Source organism: Hibiscus syriacus, unplaced genomic scaffold, assembly GCF_006381635.1.
Source record: "Hibiscus syriacus cultivar Baekdansim isolate YM2019G1 unplaced genomic scaffold, ASM638163v2 tig00111356_pilon, whole genome shotgun sequence".
NCBI lineage: Eukaryota > Viridiplantae > Streptophyta > Magnoliopsida > Malvales > Malvaceae > Hibiscus > Hibiscus syriacus.
Window position 1 is genome coordinate 1,013,818 of NW_024063068.1, and position 13,417 is coordinate 1,027,234.

Below are 13,417 nucleotides of genomic sequence, written 5' to 3' on the forward strand. Positions count from 1 at the left end.
TTGATTTGAGGTAGGCTTAAGCCTGCTTTTGATAGGCAAAAGTCTTATGTTGATCTGAAGAAATGAGGTATTGTGTTCAATGTAGGTGATTGACTATTTCTAAAAGTGTCTCTGTGGAAGAATGTTCTCAGGTTTGGCCATAAAGGTAAGATGAGTCAGTGTAATACCCCAAATATCGGTTCAGTGACCATAATAAAATGATTTACAATTTGGATGATTAACTGTAATAAATGGTAAAGTACAAGAAATGAATTGGGAAAATTGTGTTTAAGACTAATTAGTAAGAATGGAAGAATTGAAGGACAATTTAGTCTTTTAGAATTAATGAATTTAATATTCATTTTTATGGAGATATTTAATAAGGTTGGAAAGGGGGAAATGGTAAAAAGGAAAACTTGGTTCTCTTCTCCTTCTTCCTGTTGTCTCGTGCTCTCCCCCATAGCCAAAGTTAAGATTTATTCAAGTTGGTTTTTCCTTTAGTTTATGGGTTGATTTTGAAACCTTAAGTTATATAGAGGTTTAAGGAAAGTTCAAGGATGATTAAAACTAAGTGATTAGTGAATTATATGAGATTAAAGAAAATGGGTTTTTGAGTGTATGATGAAATATGAGTTTTTATTGAGGATTACAAGTAAATTTGACTTGTCCAAGAAGTAAATGAGATATTAGAAGCCTTGAATGTGACTAAAAACATGTATGAAAAAGAAGTGTAATTCTTGGGTTGGAGTGTTCTTTGAAGATTTTAGATGTTATAGGAAGATTAATGATGGAAAGTTAGTTGGGTTTAATAAGGATGGATTTAATAAGGATGGGTTTAATGGTATTGTTGGATGTAAAAGTAAGAGAATTAAACGAAATTTAGGTAAAAAATGAAATGGAAAATGGAAAATCTGGGTAAAGGTATCAGTAGTCAAAGAACAGTACCTATACTATAGGTTTAAATTTAATGAAATAGGATGAACAATATCGATATTGATGCAATTAGTATCGATACTGTTGTGGGCATCAATACTAAAATGAAGGTATCGATACTATGGATTCCAGAATGTAGAAATGGTATCGATACTGAAGGGAGTATTGGTACCATAGTATAGAAGTATGGATACCATAGTAGGGGTACCGATACTATTGAGCCTAGAATTTTAAGATAGGAGGAATTTTAATAGAAATGTAAAATAATAGTACTTTTGAGTATTATTAAAAGTATAAATGTTAGAAAGTATACTAACATTTGTATGGTATGTGTAATTAATTGATGCTTGTATAGATCGTAACCAAGCTCCAGAGTCAAGTAAGAAAAAGGGCAAGGATAAAGTTGTCAAATAGTTGGACATCATTACAACATACTAATGAGGAATATCAGGTGAATGCATTTATTGTACTTCTATTAAATGAGGGAGACTTGTGATTAGTCAACGTCTAATGTTTTAATAAAGCATGTTTTACAGTACTTTGATATGTTTTCATAATGTGTCTGGAAATAATATTACGAATAAATTTTAGAGTATGAACTGCTTTAAAAGGAATAAATGAACGTTGATGTTGTTCAATGGTTATCGGTATGGCATAAATAAATGTTGAAATATGTGAAATTTGCTTAAAAGCCCATTATATATGCTTTGAGAATCATAGGTTCATTTCGACATACTTCTTCTATGATAGTATTGATCGATTTTGTTTAATGCATAAATATGCATTTTTGTATCATACTATGTGTACTTTGGCATTATATGTGCAATCATGGTATTTATAATGTGTTTTTGAATTACCATTTCGATATATAATTATGTATATAAGTTATCAATCGATTTTGTTTAATGCATAACGGTGCATTTTCAGCAATAAATGTGCAACCCATGGCATTCATAATGTGTTTATGAATGACCATGTTGGCACTATATGTGCAATCCATGGGATTCATAATAAGTTTGTGAATTTCCATTTCAGCACTTTGGTGCATTGCATGTACCTTGCATTCTCATTTGACATACATTGGGAAAAATAAAGGATAAATTAGAAAATACGGAATTTTTGGTATGTTGGACATACTAAAGATAGTTATCATGCTATTTGAATGAAGATTGGTTCGCCAAGCCAATTGATGTATTGTATGAATTTATACGACGGTCATTCATATTTTGATAATTGGTGATATGCTTATATTAAGTATAATTCATTTTGTATTACTATGTCTCACTAAGTAAATACTTAGCATGTGTTGATTTCACATGTAGGAAATAACAAAGACTAGCGGAGTAAGGAATGCAGTGAGCATCATCAATCAAAGGTTGCCTCGTCAGTAACTGTAGGACATTTATGCTATTTTGATAATTAGCTGACATGTATTTGGACTTAAGAAAATGCTTTGGAATGTGTTAAAGTTATCATTTTTGTAATATGTTACAATGAATGTTTTATTATTATTATGATATTAAAAATATTTTATTTTCGAAAACAAATTTTTATGGGTTTACAAATAAGAAAATGTTTTTAAAAGTTATGTGATACATGTGACTTGTGTATGGAAACGTATCCAAGAAATGGGTGTTACATTTATTTGTATCAGAGCTATAGGTTTAGCCGAATCTTGACCTAAATAGAGGGTATTTTGCTTTAAAAAGGGTTTACTTGCCACTAAGATTGTCAAGGTTACTGATATGGTGTAATTAGAGTGTTATTGATGTCACTACTTACTAACTTGAGTGTTATTATTATGTATGTCCTCTTAAATGTCAGAATTTTCAAACTCGCGAAGAGCGGCTGAACAATAAATTAGAGATGGATCGAGTAACGAAAACTATGAGTCTAATAGTGAGCATCTGATCTCATCAGAGAATTCTAGCACACCGACACATCAAGGTATGCTCGTGCTAGAGTTTGGAGCTTTTATGAAAGCTCTCGATGCCATTTTGACTCGGTTCCAACCTCTTTTGCCTCGCCCTGCTGCTCCATCACCACGAATGTTGATCCCAAAAGAGCTGAAAAGTTTGGTAGCTCCTGAGTTCCAGGGAGAAGAGACTGAAGGTCTTATGGAAACTGATTTATGGCTAAATGATGTTATGGTAATGCTTGAAAGTCTTCATTGCTCGGACTCTAAAAATTAGGTGGAGCTGTATCATTACTTCGAGGATCAGCTCGAGTGTGGTGGTCAAATACTACAATGTATGCACCACCAGAGCAAGTAACCTGACATTTCTTTCAGGAGGAATTTAAGAACAAGTACATTGGTGAGTAGTTTAGGCGGGTGATGCTGCTGAAATTCCTTAATTTGAAACAAGGTGATCGACCAGTACATGAGTACAAGACTGAGTACAACAAGCTTAGATGTTTTATTACTGAGGCAGTTCTCAATGACAAAGCTCGACGTGATTGGTTTATTAAGGGTTTGAGGCCAAAGTTGAAAGAGATAATGTTAGATTTAAACTTGCCTAGCCTGTAAGAAGTTATAAACCGAGCTAAGGCTATTGAAAGAGCTCAAGAGGAGACTCTAGCAGCAGAACAGAGTATGCAGATGGGAAAAAGAGTTGGAATGTCTTCAACTTCCCATCATGCTAAGAGAGGCAAGGGCTCGAGTTCCCGATATACTGATATAGATGGTTCTGTTGCACCTTCACATAAAACTAAACAATCCCAGTCTTTTGCTGCTAGCTCAGGTAAAGAATTTGGAGATAGAAGTACTCCATGTAATACATGTGGCAAATTTCACCGTGAAGTATGTAGATTTCTTAGTGGAGCTTGTTTCTAGTGTGGTGAAACTTGTCACTATGCCCGAAACTGTCCTAAAAAATCCGGGGATAATTCAGTGCAATCTGAGAGATCGATGGTAGCTTCTAATAAAAACAGAGATAAAAGTAGATCTAGAGGATAATCAGAGTCATTTCCGTGACAAGAGACTCGGGCAGTAGCCAGAATTTACAATATTAAAACTAATGAGGTTTGGGATTACCTGGAGATACTAACAGGTACATTCCATCTTTTTGATGAACATGTATTTTTTTGGTTGACCCTGGTTCTACACACTCTTATATTAGTACAAAGTTGGTTAGATCTAGAGGAATTCCTTTAAAACCAAATTTTAGTGAGATGATAGTGGGAAACCTTATGGGTCATAGTGCAAGAATAACACGGGTATGTAGAAAATACCTGATAAAGATTCAAGGGATTGTATTTCTGGAAAATTTAATGGAATTGTGTTTCGAAAAATTTGAAGTTATTTTAGGAACAGATTGGTTGTCTCCTCACCATAGATTGGTTGATTGTCGCAAGAAGTGGTTATTCTTGAATGATGCGGAAGGCTCAGAAATAGTAGTGATCAGTGAAAAAGAGAAATCACCATCCAATGTGATATCAACAATGACTACAAGAAAAATGATGTCAGAAGGATGTATAGCTTTTCTGGCCAACGTGGTAGACACTCTAATTTCGGAACTGAAACTAGTTGATGTTCCAACAGTTAGGGAGTTTCCGGATGTTTTCTCGGAAGAGTTACCGGGATTACCTCCAGATCGCGAGGTGAAATTCTAGATTGAGGTTTATCAGGGTACCAAACTTATTTCTATGGCTCCATATTGAATGGTTCCAACAGAGTTAAGAGAATTAAAAGCCTAATTACAAGAGCTACTTGATAAGGGATTTATCAGACCCAATTTTTCTCCTTGGGGGGAACCTGTTCTCTTTGTGAAAAAGAATGACAGGTCTATGCGATTATACATCGACTACCGTCAGTTAAATAAAGTAACTATAAAGAATAAGTATCTTCTTCCAAGGATTGATGATATGACGATCATCTGAAAGGCTCAGCAGTGTTTTCTAAGATAAACCTGAGGTCGGGGTACCACCAATTAAAGATTAAAGAGGGTGATATTTAAAAAATAACTTTTCAAACTCGGTATGGACATTACAAATTTGTGGTAATGCCATTTGTTTGAATAATGCTCCTGCAACATTTATGGACTTCATGAACTGAGTATTCCAACCTTAGTTGGATCAATTCGTGGTGGTATTTATCGATGATATTTTGGTGTGTTCCAAGTCAAGAGATGAGCATAATGCTCATCTTCAGGTGGTTCTTCAGACTCTTCAAGAGAAGAAGTTGTATGCCAAATTATCCAAGTGTGAATTCTAGTTAGGTGAGGTTGTTTTCCTTGGCCATGTAGTCTCCGCAGAAGGCATCAGATGGGCAGTCATAACGAACTATTCAAGTATTGGAGGATATGCTAAGGGCATGTGTAATTGAGTTTAAAGGATCATGGGAAAGGTATTTGCCTTTAGCGGAATTTGCTTATAATAATATTTACAATCGAGTATTAATTTGGCTCCATATGAAGCCTTGCATGGGAGAAAATATAGAACACCCTTAAATTGGTTTGAATTAAACTATAGAGACATAGTTGGCCCGGATTTGACGAAAGAAATGGAGAAGAAAGTGAAAATTATCAAAGATATTCCGAAAATAGCCTCCGATCGACAAAAGTCCTATGTTGATCTAAAGAGAAAAGAGATTTAATTTCACGTAGGATACAAGGTATTTCTAAAAGTATCACTCTGGAAGAAAGTATTGATGTTTGGGCGCAAAGTAAAGCTGAGTCCGAGATTCATTGGACCTTAAGCAATTTTGAAAAGGGTCAGTCCAGTAGCTAATTAGTTAGCTTTGCCTCCTAATATGGATAATATCCATAATGTTTTCCACGTGTCGATGCTCAGAAAGTACCGATCAAATCCATCACATATCATCAAACCCGAGGAAATAGAGATCAGACTAGATTTAACTTACGAGGAAGAACCAATGCAGACCTTGCCTCAAGAAAGAAAAGAACTGCGTAACAAGAAGATTCCTTCTAGTTAAAGTACTTTGGTAAAACCATAAGGTTGATGACGCTACTTGGGAAAGAGAGGAGGACATGAGAAAGCAGTTTCCACACCTCTTCATATCAGGTACTTCTTTAAATTCGAGGATGAATTTTTCTTAAGGGGGAGAATTGTAATACCCCAAATATCAGGTCGATGACCATAATAAAAGGATTTAAAATTTAGAGGATTAAATTTAATAAATGGTAAAGTACAAGAAATGAATTGGGAAAATTATGTTTAAGACTAATTAGTAATAATGAAAGAATGAAAGGACAATTTAGTCTTTTAGAATGAATGAATTTAATATTCATTTTTATGGGGATATTTAATAAGGTTGGAAAGGGGAAAATGGTAAAAAGGTAAACTTGGTTCTCTTCTCCTTCTTCCCGTTGTCCCGTGTTCTCCCCCATAGCAAAAGGTAAGATTTCTTCAAGTTTGTTTTTCCTTTAGTTTACGGGCTAGTTTTGAAACCTTAAGTGATATAGAGGTTTAAGGAAAGTTCAAGGATGATTAAAACTAAGTGATTAGTGAATTATTTGAGATTGAAGAAAATGGGATTTTGAGTGATATGATGAAATACAAGATTTTATTGAGGATTACAAGTAAATTTGACTTGTCAAAGAAGTAAATAAGAGATTAGAAGCCTTGAATGTGATTAAAAACATGTATGAAAAAGAAGTGTGATTCTTGGGTTGGAGTGTTCTTTGAAGATTTTAGATATTATAGGAAGATTAATGAAGGAAAGTTAGTTGGGTTTAGTAAGGATGAGTTTAATGGTATTGTAAGGGGTAAAAGTAAGAGAATTAAACAAAATTTAAGTAAAAATTGAAATGAAAATAGAAAATCTGGGTAAGGGTATCAGTACTCAAAGAACAATACCGATACTATAGGTTTAAATTTGAGGAAATAGGATGAACAATATCGATACTGATGCAATTAGTATCGATACTGCTGTGGGTATCGATACTATGGATTCCAGAATGTAGAAATGCTATCGATACTTAAGGGAGTATTGGTACCATAGTATAGAAGTATCGATACCATAGTAGGGGTACCGATACTATTGAGCTTGGAATTTTAAGATAGTATGAATTTTAATAGAAATTGAAAATAATAGTACTTTTAAGTATTATTAAAAGTGTAAATATTAGAAAGTATACTAACATTTGCATGGTATGTGTAATTAATGGATGCTTGTATAGATCATAATCAAGCTCCAAAGTCAAGCAAGAAAAAGGGCAAGGATAAAGTTTCCAAATAGTTGGACATCATTACAACATACTAGTGAGGCATATCAGGTGAGTGCATTTATTTTACTTCTATGAAATGAGGGAGACTTGCGATGAGTCAACCTCTAATGTTTTGATAAAGCATGTTTTACAATACTTTGATATGTTTTCATAATGTGTATGGAAATGATATTACAAATAAATTTTAGAGTATGAACTGCTCTAAAAGGAATAGATGAATGTTGATGTTGTTCAATGGTTATTGATATGGCATAAATAAATGTTTAAATCTGTGAAATTTACTTAAAAGCCCATTGTATGTGCATTGAGAGTGTTAGGTGCATTTTGTCATACTTCGTGCATGATGGTATTGATCGATTTTGTTTAATGCATAATGGTGCATTTTCATATCAGTACTATGTGTACTTTTGGCACTATATGTACAATCATGATATACAATTATGTATATAAGTTATAGATCGATTTTGTTTAATGCATAACGATGCATTTTCTGCATTAAATGTGCAACCCATAGCATTCATAATGTGTTTATGAATGACCATTTCAGCACTATGTGTGCAATCCATGGAATTCATAATAAGTTTGTGAATTTCTATTTCGGTTCTTCGGTGCAATGCATGTACCTTTCATTCTCATTTGACATACATTAGAAAAAATAAAGGATAAATTAGAAAATACGAAATTTTTGGTATGTTGAGCATACTAAAGATATTTATCATGTTATTTGAAAGATGATTGGTTCGCCAAGCCAATTTAATGTATTGATATGAATTTACACGATGTTCATTTGTATTTTGATCATTGGTAATATGCTTATATTTAAGTATGATTCATTTTGTATTGCTATGCCTCACTAAGTAAATACTTAGCATGTGTTGATTTCACATGTACAAAATAGCAATGACTAGCGGAGTAAGGAGTGCAGTGACCATCATCAATCAAAGGTTGCCTCATCAGTAATTGTAGGACATTTATGTCTATTTTGATAATTAGCTGGCATGTATTTGGGCTTAAGAAAATTCTCTGGAATGTATTAAAGTTATCATTTTTGTAATATATTACAAATAACATTTTATTATTATTATGATATTAAAAATGTTTTATTTTTTAAACAAATTTTTATGGGTTTACAAATAAGAAAATGTTTTTAAAAGTTATATTATACTTGTGACTTGTGTACGAAAACATATCCAAGAAATGGGTGTTACAGTCCGAGACTTATTGGACCTTATCAGATTTTGTGTCGTGTAAGAAAGGTTACATATTAGATTGAGTTACCACCTGATATCAAGCAAATTCATGATGCCTTTCATGTCTTTATATTGAGACATTACTGTTCTGATTCATCTCATATAATTTCTATTGAGGATGTTGAGTTGAACCTAATCTATGTTATAAGAAGGAGCCTATTTAGATTCTTTCTTTTGAGGTTCAAGTTCTGAAAAACTAACATATACCAATGGTTCAAGTTCTATGGAGTAACCGTAGTCTTTCAGAGGCCACTAAGGGGACTCAACATTCTATGGAAGAGTAATTTTGTTGAAATAAGATTTTGATATAACAATAAATTGTAAAACTGATTTTGGACTTAATCAAATTTATCAAAAATAATTCAAAGTCTAAATTAACTTGAAAAATATGTTTTAAATGTTTTCCAACTTAGTCGAACCTTTTCAAAAACATACTCGATAGTTTTCGTGCTTTAATGTTAAGTTTCCAATCATTTTTTGCTCAAATGGCTGATCCCTTTGAAAAAGGATTGATCCCTTGGATTCTAGTGAGTTTAGGATCGATCCCTTAACCAAAAGGATCGATCCCTTCCCTTAATGTATCAATCCCTTTATTGCAATGGTCGAATTATTTGAAAAATAGTCGATCCCTTTCGTCAAAGTATCGACCCCTTATGGATTAAATGTTGTTTTTTATTGTACATAACATCTATAATGATCCCTAACGGCTCCAAACTGATATAATTAATGGAGAATGTATAAATTGAATGTCAAACCTTCCCAAGGTCAACAAGAATCATATTGAACCAACCTACCAATATCAAAGTTTTGTTTTATGCTTAATTTGTAAAATTCTTTGCTATAAACACACTTGTGAGCTACATTGTTTATTTTTCTCAAGTGTGAATTGGGTGAGTACTTAAATTTTGCGAACTTATTTCCCTTTGTGAGGTTTTTCCTTTATTTTGTTAAACTTGTATTTACTCTTTTAGAGAGTGTGTGCTCAGGTTTTCAGGTATAAATCTTAAAGAGTTTGTAAGGTTACACCTTGTCCTTAAAGGTATGAAAATATTGGATTTGAGAAATCCTTAGTGTGGTTGCTAAGGTAATGGATGTAGACTTGGTTTAGAAGTCAAACCACTCTAAATTTTTGTACAAAAAGTTCTATTTTTCGATTGCTTCTACCAAAATTTTTAAAAGGCCAATTCAACATCTTTTTGGCATATTTCGATTGTTCATAAGAGCTAACAATTGGTATCAGATCGGGTCTCTATCAATGGTTTAACAACCTTGAAAAGGTCCTTAGAGAGCTCTATTAACTTATTTAATCAACCGATAAAGATGGCTTCAACCTCCGTCTCCTACTACATTGAAGATTCTCAACCGGTCAACAGGCCACTTTATTTTAATGGGCAAATTATGCCTACTGGAAAAATATGATGATAATCTTCATTTAATCAAGTGATATAGAGGCTTGGGAATCTATGATGAAAGGTCACTCTACTCCAACCAATGAGATAATAGATTAATGTAACACTCATAACCTGTATAATTATAACTATACATATTATATGTGTCACCCGAATTTCTAAAACCATTTTATAAATTTAAAGCGATTTAAAATTTATTTTCTTAAAATGATAAATGATATTATAAAAATATCATATCATATAAATTATGTTTCGTTATAACAAATTTAATTCAAAAGAATTTTTTTATATGAATAGTATCGTGAATAGTGAACAGTGAGGGTATCGGTACCCCTGTAGCATTCTGGAAATTTTTAAGCATGGGTACTATTCATCATAGGATGTCTTACTGATATTGAAATATACTCCCCGATGCTTGATGTCACTTTGAAATCTTTATTCCACTACTGGCTTTTTACCTACGCGTGAAAATCATCATACGCTAAGTATATACTTAGTGAGGCAATTTAAAACAATAAATAGTGCAATACAATTCATGCATGAATATCAATGTCGAAATCAAATGACATAAAATCATGTTACCAACATAACCCATATTTTACCATGATCAAAATAATATAATTGAGTATAAAATTTCTTACTAATATACTTTCCATTTATTCCATAAGCTCGTAAGCTTAATTTCATGCTTACCATTTATTAACCAATAATCTATAAAACCATAGACAATAGCCCATTATAAAACCTTGAGGACCCTGGATATTCGAGTAATATTTGCACCGTAGTGCTACACATAAGGTCGTGCCCACCATATACACCGAAGTGTATTACACATAAGGTTGTGCCCACCATATACACCGAAGTGTATTACACATAAGGTCATGCCCACCATATACACCGAAGTATATTATAAACCTACAGCTGCTATACTCTATGGTATGCCAACTATACCTTGTCCCTCAATGACTTACTTGGGCATATAATCTATTTTATTTGATCCATCTATGACAAAGTATATTATCAATATTTAACATTGGGCAATTCATACCTGAAAACATTCATGGTAAAATATCACATCTTCTATGATCAATGCATTATAATTTCATATTGTGACATATCAATGTCATGTCAAAGTTATAAAAAATGACATAATATCATGTTGATATAAACAAGGTCGACTTATCACAAGTCTTCCTGATGATGTATAAAACATCCATGTATAATGTCATGCATGTATTGCACTCACCTTGACACTTTATATCTTTCAAAAATATATGTGCCTCACTATTGTCCACAATAAACCCTTTTCTATTTGACTTGCTTCGATCACAAATAAATCACGAGCAGTATAAATCACAAATTTATAACGATACATATGTTAGTATTGTACTAACATAAACATATCCCCTACCAACTCCTTAATATACTTGAAACTCATTTTCCACCAAATATTTTAGCACTAATTAATTCTTTTTAATTTTGGCACCAATTTTTCCAACTTATATAAAATGGTCCTTCACCATTTTACCACTTAAATTTTCAATACAAAAATTCCCAAACAACAATTTCCATCATAGTACATCAATTATATAACACTTACACAATAACGCATCAATTTTCCAAAAATTCTGAATTGATCCCTAACTTTTCAAAATTTACAAAATGGTCCCCAAATTTTTCTAAGGCTTGTAAAATACTTTCTTCATCATTTTCAACCCTTATATAATTTTTCCATAATTGTTCTCACTCAAACAATCCATGGCCAAAACTTAAAGAACAAGTTCTAGAAAGATTAAACATGTTCTAATCATCATACATGCTTGAATATGAATCTACTACCTCACAAACATCAAGATCCATCATCAAATTCATGATCCCTTATATGAACACAAAATGTAGAATTTGGGATCTTTGAACACCATCAAGATTATCATGCAATATTGGTACCAAATGTTAGTGTTTTTCACATATAATAATTTATATTTTACGACATACTCAAAATCCTAAGGAAATTTCTTAAAAATTGAATTAAAGTTTTCTCTCACCTTAGGAGAAACCCACGGCAGCTTGGAGAAGAAGATGAGCAATTTGGATGAAATGTTGGGTGCATTTCATATTAGTTTACATTATATTCCACTTAAATGAATAAAATATTCATTTAATTAGAATAAGATCAAATCACCCTTAATGAATCTTCTTATTCACCATAAAACCATGACAACTCATCCTTATCATCTTTCAAAGTCAAAGATGAATTAATTTGACTTTGATTTCCGATATTTCCCATGAAATTTTCAAAACTTGCATTTTAGTCACTAAATTCCACTATTTTGGTTAAATATGAAAAATTGCACATTTTCAAACCAAATTTCTCTTATATAAAATATTAAAATAATATTTCCAACCATTTTATAACATCCTTCAAATTTTTGAAAAATTCCAATTCGATCGGAATTACCAATTCCTTACCGCTGTAACCCTTTCTAATTTTTTTCTTTACTAAATTTCAAATCCAAAAATATGATTTCTCTAAAACCCCACTCTCAATAATAAACTATCTATTTATAGAATGAAATTCTTTTTAGGAAATTTCTCACTTAATTCCCTAAAATTTTCCAAGTTTTATAATTTGGCCACCAAACTTTAAAAATTTTCATTTTGGTCATTAACTAAATTTTTGGGGTATTAAAATTAAAGTGAAAAAGATAAGAAGAAATTGAAACAAAATGCCAAGGCTATGCACATTCTATTTTGTGCATTATGCCCAAATGAATATGGAAGAGTCTCCTCTTAATCAAATGCTAAGGAGATTTAGGACAAACTCCAAGTCACTCATGAAGGAACTGATGAAGTAAGGGAAACAAAATTTAGTCTTCTTAACCATAGCTATGAAATTTTCAAGATGAAATTGGGAAAAGATATCAAAGCTATGACGAATAGATTTTTTGTGATTGTCAATGGCCTTAAGGGATATAGAGAGATCAGCCCTAATGAAAAACTTGTGAGGAAGATGATTTATTCTCTTCCAAAATATTAGAAATCAAAGAAGAAGATTATTATCGAAGCAAAGAACCTAAAGTCTCTTACTCTTAATGAGCTTATTGGTTCCTTGCTCACTCATGAGTTGATGGTAAATGAAGAGGAACAAGAAGAAGAAAAAAGAAAGAGAATAAGATAAAGGATGTTGGTATCATTTTCATCTTCACGAATGAAGATAAACAAAATTCAAGTGAAGAGGTGGATGAAGATGATGAAGAGATGACCAAGCTCTTGAAAAGATTCACAAGGTTCATGTCTTCCAAAGGAAATAAAGTGAAGCATGAATCGAGCAAGAAAAAGGGTCCCCCGATGTACTATAAATGCCAAAATATGGGACATGTCAAATATGAATGTCCTCTTCTAAATAAGAATGGATCAAGCACGGATAAGGCTTTTGTTGCTACTTAGAGTGATGAGGGCATCACCGATGATGAAGAAGATGAAGTACCGAACCTTTACCTTATGGCCATCCAAGAAGATTCAAAGGTATTTTCTAACTCAAATAAATTAAATTTATATTCTTTTGATGAGTTACAAGATGCTTACGATGAATTGATTTTGAATTTTGAGACCATGAATTCCAAATTCAAGAAAATAATTTCTAAATTTAAAAACGAAA